Source organism: Puma concolor, chromosome A1 (assembly GCF_028749965.1).
Source record: "Puma concolor isolate L17-30 chromosome A1, mPumCon1.1.hap2, whole genome shotgun sequence".
Taxonomy (NCBI): domain Eukaryota; kingdom Metazoa; phylum Chordata; class Mammalia; order Carnivora; family Felidae; genus Puma; species Puma concolor.
In genome coordinates, this window is record NC_141667.1 from 77,429,486 (window position 1) to 77,446,864 (window position 17,379).

General features: G+C 36.9%; 1 long non-coding RNA gene across 1 annotated transcript in view; it reads left to right on the forward strand.

Annotated features, from left to right (window-relative positions):
* The first annotated feature begins 1,320 nt into the window (after positions 1-1,320).
* LOC147584245 (uncharacterized) overlaps positions 1,321-17,379 on the forward strand; it is a 110,296-nt gene continuing 94,237 nt past the window's right edge. The window contains exon 1 of the long non-coding RNA XR_015255260.1: positions 1,321-1,924. This is a non-coding gene — a long non-coding RNA (uncharacterized LOC147584245). The remainder of the gene's footprint in view (positions 1,925-17,379) is intronic.

The window sequence follows — 17,379 nt, forward strand, 5'->3', positions numbered from 1 at the left end:
ATCTGTCTTCTCTTGTAGGTTAAGGACTTTTTTTTCCCTTGCTGCTCTCTTGATTCTCTCCTTGCCTGAGAATTTTGTGAATTTGACTATGATATACCTGTTGACGGTTGGTTTTTGTTGAATCTTATGGGAGTCCTCTGTGTCTCCTGGATTTTGATGTCTGTGTCTTTCCCCAGGTTGGGAAAGTTTTACACTATGTTTTTCTCACATAACCCATCTATCCCTATTTCTCTCTCTTCATCTTCTGGGCCCCCTATGATTTTGATATTGTTCCTTTTTAATGAATCACTGATTTCTCTAACTCTTAAATCATGCTCTTTTGCCTTAGTCCCCCTCTTTTTTACTGCTTCATTATTCTCCATAAGTTTGTCCTCTATGTCGATGTTTTGAGCTATGCCTCATCCATCCTTGCCTCCATGGCATCCATTCAAGATTGCAGCTCAGTTATAGCATTTTTTATTTCATCCTGTGTAGGTTTTAATTCTTTTATCTCCACAGAAAGGGATTCTAATCTATTTTATACCCCAGCTAGTATTCTTATTATCATGATTCCAAATTCTTGTTCAAACATCTTGATTGTATCTGTGTTGATTAAGTCCCTGGCTGTCGTTTCTTCCTTCTCTTTCTTTTGAGGTGAATTCCTCTGTTTCATCATTTTGAAGGAAGAAAAGGAATTAATAAGGAAAAAAACCTAAAATTAAAAAATTATAAACAACACACACACACATACACAAATCAAATAAATGATGCTAGACCCTAGGTGGTTTTAGTCTGGTATTGAAAGGTGCTTGACAGATTAGAGGGAAAAAAAAGAAAAAGGCAAAAAAAGAAAAAAGAAAAATAAAAAAAGGAAAACATTTGAAAATTTTAGAAAATGAAAAAAATGAAATAGTATAACATCAAATAATGAAAGTAAAATAGATTTTGTAAAATTTACAAAAAAGTAAAAAAAATAGTAGAAAGAATAAAGGAAATATTTTTAAGAAAAATTGAAAATGAAATTTTTTTTCTCTTTCTGTATTGAAGAAAAACAAAAGAAATGACAAAGAAAGAAAAAAAAGAAAATTGAATAGATGGACCAACGAACAGACTGAAATACGATTGAAATTACATCCTTTTCCCCTTTAAGTCAAACTATGAAGCACTTTATAATCTGTAAATAAGCAGAAGGAGTGATTTGTGGTGTTCTTAAAGAGTGAGGTTGGCCGCATTTAGTGTAACAGCTCCTTTCTCCACTAGATGGCGCTGCTTAGCTTACTGGGGTGAATTGTTGTGACCCTTGTGGTGTGTATGCGCATGTGCGGGACTCGTGAAAATGGCTTCACCCAGCTCTCCCGTCTGTAGCGTTGGAACTCCGTGCTCTCCCTGACCAGCAATCGCACACCCATCCTTTATCTCCAGCTTTCGTCCACTCCCCACTTTTACTCTGTCTGTGACCAAGCCGTCAGTTTGCCAGGAGGCACCTCCCTCCTGAGTTTTATCTCAGATGCGGCTGCATTTCCTGACCCCTGACTCAGGGACTGCGGCTTTGACCGCTGAGATGCTGTGGGGGAGGGTCTCACCAAGCAATGGCCAGGTGCTGGCCATACCCAGGAAGGTTCATGGAACTGTGCTGTAGCTGATGCCCAGAGACTGCGGCTGAGTGCCAGCCTGCCCCAGAAAAAGTTTGTGTGATCATGTAGCAGCAGCGTTTCAGGGATTTTGGAGAATCACAACACACATCTGGCACCAGGCTTCACCTTTAAGGACCTTGTTTCAGCACCAGCGAATGTGGTTGCTCTCTGGGATCTGCTGGGACCAGGTGGATACACAGCTTCTACCAAATGCATTTCAGCAGTGGAACTGCTTCTCTCGTGTGGCCTGAGGACTTCCTGGATCCCACTGTGTTCCTGGGGATTTGCCCTTCCCAACAGAGCACTACCAGGTATTGAGCTGTGGAGTTTCAGACTCTGTGCTATCTTTTTATAGAGTCTTAATGGAATTTAAACCCTCTCCTTTCTCCCTTTTTATTTCAGTCCCTGTGGCTGTTTCCACTTTTCCACTTTCTCTCCACCTGCTTTTGGGGGAGGTTCTTTTCATGTACTTCCCCGCCCCCCCCCCCCCCCCCCCCCAAGCAAAACCAGCTCCCTGCTCTCCGGGGCTTCTTTCTCCCCCAATTCACCTCTCAGCACCGTATACCTGGTGAGTTGTGTGGTTCGGGCTGTGCAGATTTTTGTGTTAATCCTCAAATCAGTTTTCTAAGTGGGCAGGATGGTTTAGTGTTGATCTGGCTGTCTTTCATGGACATGAGATGCAAAAAAAAACTTACATGCTGTTCTGTCATCTTGGCTCCTCCCCCTGAAATTTTTTATCCTTCTAAATGTGAATATGTAAGGTAAAATATTCACAGTTTCAGAATTTAAGTTATAGACAGTTTCAGGAATTAAGATATAGACATCTTTGGGGCCTTTTTCTGTCTTCTGCATACTTTGAACTAATAAGGACAACAGCCACCTTTGCTATTGATTGTCACAGGTCTGGGTGGAGCAGTGAAAGACCAATTTTCAGTCTACCTTTATTCTAAATGAAGCGTTTAGAATGAATTACATATTGAAAAAAAGAAAATGACTTAGAAAATGTAAATAAATTCCAAAGTGCCCGATCTTTGGGGCCATTATTTCCATAAAGACAAGAAGGTACAGTGCTAAGATTTCAGTCCGGGTAGCCTGTCTGTAGAGTGTCATCTCTTTCCCATGATTATATGCATTTTTTTTTCATGCAGTGGAGTAAACAGTCTACACTTCAGTAAGTTGATATGAAGTCAAATAATGTATTTAAAACACTCACACATTACTTGAACCAAAATAACTGCTCATAGCAGCTAATTCCCTATTCTACACATTGCCCTTTAATCCAGGATCCAATAGAATTTCTAAAAAAGATGCTAAAAGAAAAAGTCGTTACTTGGGAATGCAAGAATACAAGAGGGAGAAACTAGGGCAGGAAGAAGACTTGGAAATTTCTTTCCTCATTTGGCAAAAGGTTATACAGGGCAATGTTTAAAAGCAGAGACCTCTGGAACAAGATTGCCAAGTTCAGATCTGAGCACTGTGCGCATCCATCCACAAATATCAGTTTGAATCCTGCATCTAACTATCCTCAAAATGTTTGGGTATATGTCTTCCCTGAGTGTATAGTTCTTTGGGGAAGTGACGCTAGTGGTTTTTTTTACCATGGTTTTGTTGCTTCTTCCTGAGGAATTGGCCTCCCCTTGGGTCATTAGGTCCAAGTCTGAAAACAGACTGGTATGAAAACTAAACAAGATCATTTATTGCGCTATCTACCTTCAACCTCTTGTCTATCTAATTTTGTTTTGATGATGCTTGTAGGTTTATATCTTTGTTGGTTTGCCATATATTGGGGACATCCCATTCCATTAATCATCTCCAGGTAGTCCCTTCACTCCTGACCTTTCCCCTCATTGTAAAATTACTTGGTTTCTGAGAACTCCAAGGCACCATATGGTCTCTATTGCTTCAGGGTCTGCAGGTAAGTTCTGTATCAAACTCTCTAAGTTTGAGCCTTAGCCTACAGAAGAAGGTCATGAAACTGCATAAGTGGCATATGTGAACTTTGCCTATTCTGCAAATTTCTTGAAAATCTTAAATTATCAGAAATAAGGTCATTAAAAATGAAGAACACTTAATCAATATTTAAAAATTGTGATAAGTTCATTGATATTGATAAAAATAATGCGTTTAATGTACAAATATTCTTTAATACACACATCTTATAATTACCTTCCATAGAATACAATCTAATAGATTTGTTACCTGCAATATAATTTAAAGAATATTAACAAAAATAATATAAAAACAGGGAAGGGGACAAAACAGAAGAGACTCATAAATATGGAGAACAAACTGAGGGTTACTGGAGGGGTTCTGGGGGGGGGATGGGCTAAATGGGTAAGGGGCACTAAGGAGTCTACTCCTGAAATCATTGTTGCACTATATGCTAACTAATTTGGATGTAAATTTTAAAAAATAAAAAGTAAAATTAAAAAAAAAGAATATTAATTACAGCCACTATAGTCACTGTGATCCAATATTGAGACACAGGTTTAAAATTCCATAATAGGGGCGCCTGGGTGGTGCAGTCGGTTGAGCGTCCGACTTCAGCCAGGTCACGATCTTGCGGTCCGTGAGTTCGAGCCCCGCGTCGGGCTCTGGGCTGATGGCTCAGAGCCTGGAGCCTGTTTCCGATTCTGTGTCTCCCTCTCTCTATGCCCCTCCCCCGTTCATGCTCTGTCTCTCTCTGTCCCAAAAATAAATAAACGTTGAAAAAAAAAATTTAAAAAAATAAAATTCCATAATAAATGTCTTCTATCAATCTTGTCGATGGTTGTATCATTAAGGATTTGCCAAACTGAGTATCTTGGTAAATTGGATTATATGAAATGTCAAAGTCACTTTACCTTTTCTATTATAACTTAGTAACAAGGCCTTCTAGGCCACTTTAGTGAGCTTCCATGGAAGAAGGCAGTGACACTACCAATGATGACCAAAATGAAAACTTTTCAGTGATAATGCCACATTAATAAAGAACCAGAAGCAGTGACTTAGCAACTAGGCCAAGAAAGAGAAAGGACAGTAAGTGTTTCTGACAGTATTTTCTGTATATTTGAAATTGTATGGAAAATAGCAGAGAAAACAAATTGCCAATAACTCATACAAGGACTACAACCACATTCGGTAATTTTTCTAAGCTTATTTCTATATCAGTTTTGAGGGCATTTGTACAGAAGGAAAAAAGTGGATAATGGGTAAGGTAGAAAACAAAGTCAAACTGCAGTTTATTTGGAGGTGAAAAATTTTATTGGCATGCTCATTCTTTTAGGAAAACTGTAGCTCTCGGGTGTTATCTTCCATCAAGAAATATGAGACTTAAGAGAAAATGTGAGACACTCTGTGACTCTTAAGTCCCTCAGCAGAGCCAAAGAATATAATACAAACTGGCAGAGATGGTGTGAAATTTCCTAAAAACATATATAGTCATTTTGGTGTTGCATTATTGTTCATCACACTTCTTCTTGTCTAAATAATAGAACACCTGTATCTTATGGGCAACTCCTTTTTTCCTGCTTTGATTGTGGCTGACTTCTCCTCAGAACTGAAGTAACTGATTACAGAAGTTGACACTCTTAGTTCTGTCAGTAAGAATATCTCGCGTTCTCTATCCACAAGAACTGATTGAGGGATGGGTCCGTGACCTGAGCCATATTAATCAAGTCATTTTTGGAAACTTTGATTTAAAGAATTTCTCATAGTAAGTGCAATATGAGGGCAAATGGTGGTAGTTGTATTTGTCACCAAAAGGGAAGAATACATCTCAAAAAGAAGATAATGTAGAGAGAAAAAGATCTGAGAGATGGAGGAAGCAACAGATTCCTGATCACATTGTTTCCATGTCTGAAGTCTGTTCATCCCTGTGGAAGTCCCAGTTAATAAACCAGTTTATCCTCTTTTGAAACTTAACATGTTTAATCTGAGTCCTGACTGTCCTCATGTCATGAACCTAATCTGATATGTAATTAAAGTTGCTATTTTCACTTCCTGTCTGGTTACTAATTCTAAAATTTTAGGTTTTTGGTCACTTTGCTTCCCTAGTATCTCAGATATCGATCCTCCTTCAAGTCACACTTCACAGCCATTTGGGAAATCTCTTAAGACTAGCTGATGGAAGATCAAGCCTAAGCCTTGGTTATGAATGGGTTGGCTGAATGTGTGAATAAAAACTAAAAATAGAAGAAAGCTGTATTAAAACACTACTTAGTAGTGCCTTTGGTAGAGAGTAGAAATAAAGATACAAAATCCTCAAAATAGGCAGAGCTCTGGGGCTGATCTTGGCCATCCTCTTAGTATAGAGAGTATCTTCAAGTAATAAAATGTATGGACCACTGACCAGTGACAAATGCCTGCCTCAGTTAGTTTAGGAGAAAAGTTTAAATATCAAGAATAAGGATATCTGGGGTAAATGCATATTCATGGATGTAAGTAAGCAAGCATGAACTGTACAGGTCTTTGTATCTTATGATAATGCCCATCAGAGTGGAGATATTAGAAGTAAGTAAACTAAATAACTCAGCTGGTTCACACCAATCAGCCTTTGTCATGGGCCACCACCCTTCTAGTGTCTTAGGCATTTGATGATAGTGGCTATTGTTGCAGAAGTGGAGACCATTTATGGACCCAACACTATGGGATCTGACTTATACCAAGGCCAGTCTCAGTATTCCTGCCACTGAATGTGTAACCTTCCAGCAAGAGAAACTAGAGCTGATATCCAGTTATGGAAACTTTATTTAATGGAATGTCTCATTAGACTATTGGTCTGCTATAGATACTTTGGGAAATGTAGATTTAGTCATTATGTCCTTAAATTTCTGGTTTCCCAATCTTTAACTGTTAATATGTTTGTTTGGATTACATAAGTGTGCTTGGACAGAGCCTCTGTCCTGGGAATTGAACATCTTCACTCTTCACAAACCACGGTGTGCTGGAGCTGGCACTGACTGGCACATTGAAGCCAACTGTTAAATTTTTAGGAATTTTTTGGAACAGGGCTATTATTAAAAGTTAAAGGACACAAACAAACATAAATTATATCAAGATACTTAAGTACTCAAACTTTATCACTTAATCATTTTACTACATTTTTCTATCTGTGTTCTTACATCATGTAACAGTGTGATAGTGCTTATTTTCTTCTAACTTCTCATTCAGAGTAAGGATTCTAGTGAGCCATTTGGTCATGGTGGGAATTCATAGAAATCACCACATGATACAAATCAAGGCTTCCTCTTTCCCCTTGAAGAACTGGTTGATAAACTTCCCCAATGTGCCTACATGTAATGCTACCTAAAGTCATCATTCTTTAAGAGAGGAACCATTTTTCCTCTATTAACATCAAAATAAATAAGAAGACAATTTTTTTCTGTTATAAACAGTTTTTATCTCTGCATTTGAAAAAACAATATTGAGATAAGAAGGCCTAGTATGAAAACATTGAAATGCCCTGTTAGAATATTAGAATGAGCTATCTCTCATGGCTCATGGAAGTTTCCTATAAGGCAGAGTTGGTTTGTCCTTAAGTTAATAAAGAATTGACTGAGGTTTGTAAAACTTCATTAAGAATTTAAGATCCCTGGGGTGCCTGGGTGGCTCTGTCAGTTGAGTGTCCGACTTTGGCTCAGGTCATGATCTCACAGTTTGTGAGCTCAAGCCCCACACTGGGCTCACTGACAGTGCAAAGCCCGCTTCAGATCCACTGTCAGATTCCCTCTCTGCCCCTCTCCCACTTGCACACACGTGCTTTCTCTCTGTCGCTCAAAAATAAATAAGCACTAAAAAAAAAGAGAAAGAATTTAAAATTTCTGAGGAATAATTCTAGGTCACTAAATATCAGTTACCTTGGGCCTTTTTGATTGTAAAATAGAGTATTTTTACTGCAACAATTTCTCTTGATACCCAATGAGATTGAATTTTTAGCTGATTAATGGGATCCTTTGTATTTGTTAAAGACATTTTAGATAGAGGGTATATGTATGCATAATGATATGCAATTAGGAAAATGCAAAATATGAGCTTGGGGTGTTTTTGATTTTATGTGTAAGCTGTCAAGTACCTAAAAATATGAAAATGTAGAAAAAGCAAAAATTTCAAAGGAAATAAAAAGATGCTAAGGTGTTTCCCCTAGAAATTGTTTGCAATTACTAATGATCTTGGTGCTTATTTGCCACATCTTTGGCTTTGCTAGAGGTAACATGCTCTTTTGTGTTAGAAGTATAAACTGTTATTTTTAGAACAGAAATACTTTTTTGATAAAGTCATAATAGTTTGATTTTGTTTTTCTTGCCTCAGGAGACCTATCTAGAAGGAAGTTATCATGGCTGATGTCAAAGAGGTTATTGCCTGTGTTCTCCTCTAGGATTTCTATGGTTTCATGTCTCACATTTAGGTCGTTAATATATTTGAATTTATTTTTGTTGGTGTGAGAAGGTGGCCCAGTTTCATTCTTCTGCATGTTGCTGTCCAGTTCTCCCAGCACCGTTTGTTGAAGAGACTACTTTTCTCCATTGGATATTCTTTCCTGCTTTGTCAAAATGAATTGACCACATAGTTATGTGTTCATTTCTGGAGTTCCCATTCTTTTCTTTTGATCCATGTATCTATTTTTCTGTCAGTACCATACTGTTTTGATCATTACAGCTTTGTAATATACCTTGAAGTCCAGAACTGTGATGCCTCCAGTGTTGCTTTTCAAGATTGCTTTGGCTATTCAGGATCTTTTGTGGTTCCATACACATTTTAGGATTGTTTGTTCTAGTACTGTGAAAAATGTTGTTGATGTATTTATAGGGATTGCATTAATGGGTAGATTGCTTTGGGTAATGTAGACATGTTAACAGTATTTGTTCTTCCAATCCGTAAGCATGAAATATTTTTCCATTTCTTTGTATCATCTTCCATTTCTTTCATCAGTGTTTTATAGTTTTTAGAGTATAGGTCTTTAATCTCTTTGGGTAGGTTTATTCCTAGGTATCGTATTGTTTTTGGTACAATTGTAAATGGGATTGACTCCTTAATTTCTCTTTCTGCCTTGTCATTGTTGTATAGAAATGCAAAAGATTTCTGTACATTGATTTTGTATCATGCAACTTTACTGAATTTGTGTATCAGTTCTAGCAGTTCTTTTTTGGTGGCGTCTTTTGGGTTTTCTATATAGAGTATTATGTCATCTATATTAGTAATAGTTTTACTTCTTCCTTGTTGATTTGGATGCCTTTTATTTCTTTTTGTTGTCTACTGCTGTGGCTAAGGCGTCCAGTACTATGTTAAAAAGAAAACAGCCAACAAAACTAAAAGGCAACCTATGGGACAGGAGAAGATATTTGCAAGTGACATGTTGGATAAAGGGTTAGTATCCAAAATTTATAAAGAACTTATCAAAGTCAACACCCAAAAGACAAATACTCCACTTAATAATGGCAGACCTTAGTAGACATTTTCCCAAGAAGACATCCAGATGACCAACAGACACATGGAAAGATGCTTAGTACCACTCTTTATCAGGGAAATAAAAATCAAAACCACAATAATTTGTCACTTCACACCTGTCAGAATGGCTGAAATCAACAGCACAAACAAAAGATGTTAACAAGGGTATGGAGAAAGGCGGACCCTTTTGCACTGTTGGTGGGAATGCAAACTGGTGCAGTCACTGTGGGAAACAGTACGGAGTTTCCTCAGAAGGTAAAAATAGAACTACCTATGATGCAGCAATTGCATTACTAGGTATTTACCCAAAGAATACAAAAATACTAATTCAAAGTGATACATGCTCCCCAATGCTTATAGCAGCATTATTTATAATAACCAAATTATGGTAACAGCCCAGGTATTCACCGACTGGTGAATGGATAAAGATGTGGTATGTAGCTGTGTGTGTGTGTGTGTGTGTGTGTGTGTGTGTGTGTGTGTGTGTGTTGGAATATTATTCAGCCATAAAAAGTGAAATATTGCCATTTGCAACAACATAGATGGAGCTAGAAAGTATGCTAAGCAAATAAGTCAATCAGAGAAAGACATTAAACACCATATGATTTCACTCATGTGGAATTTAAGAAACAAAACAAATAAGCAAAGGGAAAAAAGAGAGAGAGATATGCAGACCAAGAAACAGACTCTTAACTATAGAGAATAAACTGATGGGTGCCAGAGGGATGTGGGCAGGGGAGGTTGGTTAAATAGGAGATGTGGATTAAAGAGTGCATTTGCTGTGATGACCAGTAGTGTTGTATAAAGTGTTGAGTCACTATATTGTGCACCCAAAACTAATAATCCCTGTTAACTAAGTGGAAATTAAATAAAAAATTTAAAAAATTGGAAATACTAAAAAATGGGACATTTATTTTTTATTACCAGGGCTCATCTTTGCTAGCACTTATATTAAATATCCAAGCCCAGGTTTCTAAAATGGACTAACAAGATAATAGTTAAAATAAAAATAAAAATTAACCAACCAGATAAATAAAAAAGAGAAACAATGTTTGGTATCCTGAGAAGCAATTTTCTGGGGAATTCTACAAAATGAAGAGTTGGTGTTAAATCTTGCATTGTTAAATGACTTTGCATTGAATGAAATTATATTGACAAAATTTTGATGTATTTTTCCATTAGGAAACCAATTTCCACTTAAGTGGTAAAATCAAGCTTCAGATTGATTGTTATAGTAGAAAAGATTGTGCTGTCATGTCAGATGGATCCATGGGAAGGCACTATTTTTGTTTAGACAAATAGTAAAAATTATTTGAGTGCAAAAGAGCAGCACAATAATAAAGGCTTAATATAAAAATAAGCTTTAAAGAAACATGGCTCTCTAATTTCTTAAAATGGAATTTATAATGGCTGGTTCAATCTATTTTAGAAAATACTATCTAACAAAATTTAATTTCTCATAGTGACTTAAAAAATTTAATTTTGTTTGTATTGAATGCCTGGAAAGAATTCATTTTCTATATTGTTTTGTGCTGTTATTGTTAATATTAATGTCTTTCTCTCACAATATTGTAAGATTTTATCCTCACTGCTTTTAATTTGGTGTGATTATTTGTTTTTTGAAAATCATTTTCTGAAATTAGTTATGTCTAATGGGACAGATCTGTATCCTTAGATTGTTTCAACAGGTTTGGTTTGCCTCCCTTGCTTGTGACTTCCTATGGGAATTCCTGACTCTAGTTCTAGCACTAGCATAGACGCTCAATAAATATTTGCTTTATTTAGAGCAGATTGAATGAGCATTTTGCCCTAGAGAGGTTTGAAAAGCTGTTGATATTTGTGAGATTTATATGCTATAGTTTTGGTGAATCATAGGATCCACAGATTAACATGTAGTAATTTATTAAAGTTAAACTTTCACTGACAGTGTAGGTGACTTTGTTGTGTTGCTTGAATATAGTATAGTAGTTGATTTGTTCTTTGAGTTCATAGTTGATATAATCCATTACCATTAGTCTGAGAAGTGTATTGTACCAAGGAGATGTGAACTCAGAGCTCCTTACAATCTAGGGATTCTCCTTAAAAGTCAGGGTCTTGATAATGCACAGAGGCAGAAGAGCCTATTAATAAGCATGAGTCTTTGTGATCTGGTCACTATTATGAAGATGGGGAAAAAAAAATCAGTAAGATATATTAATCCCTAGTCAGGACAGAGGTCTTTGTACACATAGTCTAGACTCATCTGGAATCATGGGGGCCTTGGCACACACCCATAGGGAGCTGTGTTTACACTATTAAATCAGCAGTATGGTAATAGCTTTGGCACCAGTAGGGTAGTAAAGACAGATGACTTGGTCTAATAAATGCACCTTGGTTGGTGCACATGTAGGATTGGTGTTGGCTCAATGCACTGACTCCAATCCATCTCTGTCATCAAAGGTAATGGAGCAACAGAAGAGAGCTGAACATTTTATAACTCTAGTGATGGTGCTTTGAACTAACCATTCCCCTCCCCCTCCCTTTTTTTACTTTTATTTTTATTTTTTTTTTAATTTTTTTTTCAACGGTTTTTATTTATTTTTGGGACAGAGAGAGACAGAGCATGAACGCGGGAGGAGCAGAGAGAGAGGGAGACACAGAATCGGAAACAGGCTCCAGGCTCCGAGCCATCAGCCCAGAGCCTGACGCGGGGCTCGAACTCACGGACCGCGAGATCGTGACCTGGCTGAAATCGGACGCTTAACCGACTGCGCCACCCAGGCGCCCCCCTCCCTTTTTTTAATTCTCTGCATCCTAAAGTTATCAGAAATAACACTGGCTGGGGGCTGGGAAGCATGGTAAGCAGCTGGAGATTCCAGTTTTATTATTTGGGGCTCAAAAAAAAAAAAAAATCCTGTCTTGTTTTTCTCCGGAAGGGGTTTTACCTACAATTCTCTAACCCAAAGAGCCCAGGAAACAGTTACTTACTAAGTTTTAAAAAAGAATACTAAGGCTCAAAATAAGCGTTGTGGGTATGAGTATTATAGGAGAATTTTCAGAGGAATGCAATATATTGTCATGGCAAGAGCAGAGGTTCGGGGATCAAGAGACATCCATTGTAGGCTCTGCCATTGACCAGCAGCAGGACCTAAAGGATTTGATGTATTTATCAATATAATGAGGCATTTAGAATACTAAAGTCCTTTTCAGTCGGACATTGTATGATTCTACTGTGGTTCTCCATAAAGGATTCAAACCTGAGCTGAACTCTGAGTTCAGGGTGCTTGCTTTAAAATATATTTTGCTACCTCCTTAAAAAGTGAGAAATAGTGTACGCATACCTTGCTGTAGCCCCTGGACTTTATATCAACTTCCTCTTGATAGTTTTATATCTTAAGGACAACATTTATCAAGGGGATGATCATCTCTGTAACTCTTGACATATTTTACATCATCACACGAATGCATTTTCAGCTACTTATGCCAATGCTACCGCGGTAGTCAAGGTCTTAAAGCGTCCTTGGTTGACTTAAGTGAAATAGAGTTTTCTGTGCTTCTTAACACTTTGTATTTAAAAATATATATGTTATAGTAGGAATTGTGGGTAGATGAATGCAGCCAGGGAGAGAAGAAATACGTCTTCCTGCAGGTCACAGAAATCAGTACTTAAATTGTGACTGTATGGGTAAAATGAAATTCTGAAGATCACTGTGTTTTCCAATGGCAAACTAATACTGAATTTTGTATTTGGGTGCCACTGGTTTTACTACAATATAGAGCAGAGAATGAAGTAACCTAGCTGAATATCCTATACTGAAGGATTTAGTGAAGTCTGATTATTTTCCGCACTTTAGGTCAAATTCAGCATTGTTGGTTCCAATAACTGGCCTTTTATTCCTGTATTGATGCTGTTTCTCCCAGAACTATCACTGTGCTTGGAAGTATCCAGTTAGTCAAATATAGATGTTTCTGGCTCGTTCAGAAATAATAATTTATGATCTTGCTAAAGAAATATTTATTGTTCTCTGAGTAACAGTGTGAAGTTCAATTTCTCCCCAATAAATCCAAAAAGTCAGAGATTAAAGTGTAACTGTAAATGCAGCAACTTGGGCAAATCTCACAAACATTATGCTGAGCAAAATAAATCAATCCTATTCTAACTAGCCTGTGGTGATAGACATAAGAAAGTGTTTTATTTGGAGGGGATGGAGGGTGGGAGCAGGGCCATGGGGTGCCTCAAGGGGGGGGTGTGTGAGGAAACTTTCAAGGGTGATGATGATAATTTATATTTTATGTGGTGGTTACACAGGTACAATACAGCTGTCAAAATTCATTATCCTGAATATTTAAGATCTACGCATTTTATTGCATTAAAATTCTATTTCAATAAAAAATGTTCCAAAAAAAAGAATTTCTCAGCATAATCTTTCTGTACAAAAAATTATTAAAACTTGGAATTAAAAATAAAAGTATGGCAGCTGCAATTTCAGAAGGAAATGTTTGAACCTCATTACCAATGAAACAACCAAAATAGACAATAATTATGTAAATCTTTGATCATTTGAAGCTTTTAGAAGTTGTCCTAAGGGCAACTGCCACCCTGTGTATGTTTATACATAGGCCACTGTGACATCCTCAAGTGGTAATTTGTGACCAGAATAATCACAACATTCACAAGCAGGGCAGATTATAGTAGAAATGTCTGCAATGAAAATAATTACGTACTTTCTAAAAATAGATGGCCATTAATGAAAATGTCTTTCTGAAACACTTTGTTATTGGGTACTTCCCAGATAGAGGGTCTTTGACTTTGCTAGCTCTAATGTTTCACTCCTTGCTTCAATTCCGTTTTGTCCCATTCTGGTTTCCAGAAGCTTCTGAAGCTAAGACTGTCCTGTAGAAGGAAACTGGACTTGGGAATCTGAAAGAACTAAGCTTGAATCTGTGCCCTATCATGTACTCTGCGTTTTGATGGGGAGAATCTTTAATATCAGTCTCTGTTTGCTTATCTGTAAAATGGGAATATCTTTCAGGTTATGAAGATTAAATGTGGTATTACCTGTGAATTTCTAAGTATATAGAATCACTCACTAAAAGACTGTAACTTGACATTGGGAATACTGAGTGTGAGATTACACAAAGCTATGAATCATCATGGTTGCAGATAGGCAGGGAACCCAACATACTGCTAGCATTTTTATTGTGTTGCCTTAGTTAAGTTGCTGATGGTAAGGTAAAAGACAAAGCCATGCAGGAGACTGTCTTTTTAAGACAATTCTTGATGCCCAGAATCTTTTTCTTCGAGGTCTTAAAAATGTCTTAAGACATATCTGTCTTTTTAAAAATTTATTTTTATATATTTTTAAAGTTTATGTATTTATTTTGGGGGCGGCAGCAGAGGAAGGTCCAAGAGAGAGGGGGACAGAGGATTTGTAGCAGGCATCAGCATCAGTGAGCCTGATGGGGTGGGGGGAGCTTGAAATCATGACCCATGGGAGAGCCAAAGTTGGATGCTTAACTGACTGAGCCTCTCAGATGCCCCAAGACATTTTTGTCTTAATGTCCAAGGTCTTAAGTGTCTTAAAAAATGACACCAATGGGAATGTCTATTTCCATTTGTCTCTTCCTTGTTGTTTTGTTGTATAATAAACAATATTTCACCATAATTAATAACAGTATTTAAATCATAGTTGTGAAGTCCAGAAATCTGTGCTTATAATCTCCTCGTCAATTATAAATATGGTTTTGGAAATCATTACATCAATGCACTGTATACTCTGGGTAGTTCTTAGTGTAGCATAGACAGTACTAGAATTGGTCTGGAAAGGAAAAAAGTATGAGTCATTGCACCTCATCTCGTTATTAACAAGTGATGTGTGTCCAGTGACATTTTGAAGTACTTCAAAAGTATTTTCTCAGGTCATCTGCATCATTACAAGTATCTTCTTTTTATCAGCTTTTCTGCCTTTAGTTTTTTCACTTTTTGCTATCTGTGTATCTGTCTGTCTACTTACCTGTCCATCCATCCATCTCTATCTCAAGAGGACACCAGGAGTAGCCAAAGAAGAGTGGATGTAGATGGATTACCAAGATTGTCTGGGATTCTGATGAAAATTTTAATCACAAGGAGGCTATCTAAAGACATTTAACTGTGGTATTCCTAATGTCCCTTACCAAAATGAACTGGAACCAGGTATTTTTGGTGGATACTGGCAGATGTACTGGTAACACGTAATCTAATTGGTTTTGTTTATTTTTAAATATTGTTTTCATCCATAGGCTATCTTCATTTGAGAAACACCAGTGTGTCCTTTTAAAAACTAAAGTTGTGAATCTTTATAGGGCTTTTCCTTGAAGGATCACCATAAAGGCACATTATAGCTTTGCAAATAGAAGGATCTATAAATAGGAAACAGAAGTATACCTTTAGAGGCCATCTGTGAGAGAATAAACTATAAAATCTTACTGAGTTTTGCTTGAAGTTTCCCCTTTCTTCCCCGCTCTGTGACTAGGGCTGCTCTAGATGTTTCAAGACTCCATTTTAAATCTGTTAACATAAGTATCCATTGAGCTGCTTGGGAGAAGGAATTCATTCCATATTCTGAGGTCTAGAATCACTTATTAGTTTGTTTACAACTACAGGATAGTTACGGAGCTACTGAGAAAGTAATGCCAGTATATGAACATGAAATGCTTAATACAATATTTATTAAAAATATACTATGTGCTCTTCCAGGGAACAGAGTTGATAAAGTCAAGGCAAACAGATTCTTGTCCCATGCAGAGCTCTCATATGGGGGACAGGGGGTGGGAAGGTAATTCACAGGCATTGACTGTACCATTAGGGAACTGTCACAAACAAAACTGGAGTTTCTGACCCAGCCAAAGGAGACTTCTCAGAAAAAGTAATGAGAAAGACATGGCTAAGCTAACTTAGAAAGAAGAATAAGAGCCAACTAAGGAAATAATAAAGAAGGAAGACAATTTTTTTTTGTAAAGTAAAGGATATATGCACAGGCTTAGAGCAAAAAGCAAAATAAAGCCCAATCGTGTTTTTTAAGAACAAATGGGAGGATGGGTGGAGTTGTAGAAGCCAAGGGAGGACTGTGGTGGTAGAGATGACAGAAGGGTTATTCAGAAAGCCAGACCATCAAGGGCTTGGAAATCTTACAAGAGATTTTTAATTTTATTGTGTGGTCAGTAGCAAAGGCTGTTGATAGAGTCAAAGAGGGCTTGAGGATGGACCTCAGAGTATTTTGCTTTAGGTAAGTCTATATGTAGCAGTGAATTATAGATGAGCAAAAGTGGAGACTAGGAGATCGGTTACAAGATTGTTGCAATAAGCCAGAATTGCAGTGATACGGATCCAGACTCAGTAATTAATAGGAATAATAGGAAAAAAATGAAAAATTTTAGAAAAATATATGCTAAATAAAGTCCTTAAGAGTTAGCAAATACTTGGGGAGGAGCTATAAATAAGGCAAGTGTAGGTCCAGGTTTCTGACATTTGTATGCAGGGGGATGATATTCACTGGAACAGGGAAAACAACAGAAGCAATGATGGTGGGGAGATGATATATTTGGGTTTCTATATGATACATTTGAATTATTAGACCCCTACATGGAAATGTCTAGTAGAAAATTGTATATGGAGATATGAAATCCAAAGGAAGATAGAGGCTAACAAATAGACTTAAAGAATCAGAGGCACAGATGAAGATTGAGGCAGAAATAGTAGATGGGCTTGCTTTAGATAAAATGTGTACAATGAGAAGAGGTTCTCGTACAAACAAATTTTCTAATGTTGAATGATAATAACCTCAGCTGAGTTTATCCAAACCCAGCCAAAGTTCTTCCTTACTGAGATAAAATATGGAAAGACTTCTATTGGAATCCAAATGATGGTATTTCATTAATTAATATATAAGCAGAATGAACTAGTATACCAAATGATAATCCAAAAGGTGTATCCCAATATAAAAATATGTATTTTCTATCTGATAAGTTATTATATTACGTTTTCAAAGAATCACTGTGGTTTAATTTATGTTATGATTTATATCTCTATTTCAAAGCTCTTAGATTTATATATAGAGTTTGTGATTTTCTTTGCATTTTGTTAAAACATCAGGTTAACATTACTAATCATCAGGGAGATTCAAATCAAAACCACAATGAGATATCACCTTACACCTGTCATAATGGCTAAAATAAAAAAAAAAAACATGAGAAATAATAAATGTTGGTAAAGATGTGGAGAAAAGGGAACCCTTGTATCGAGGGGAATGTACACTGATGAAGCCCCTGTGGAAAACAGTATGGAGGTTCCTCAGACAACTAAAAATAGGAATATCTGACAATC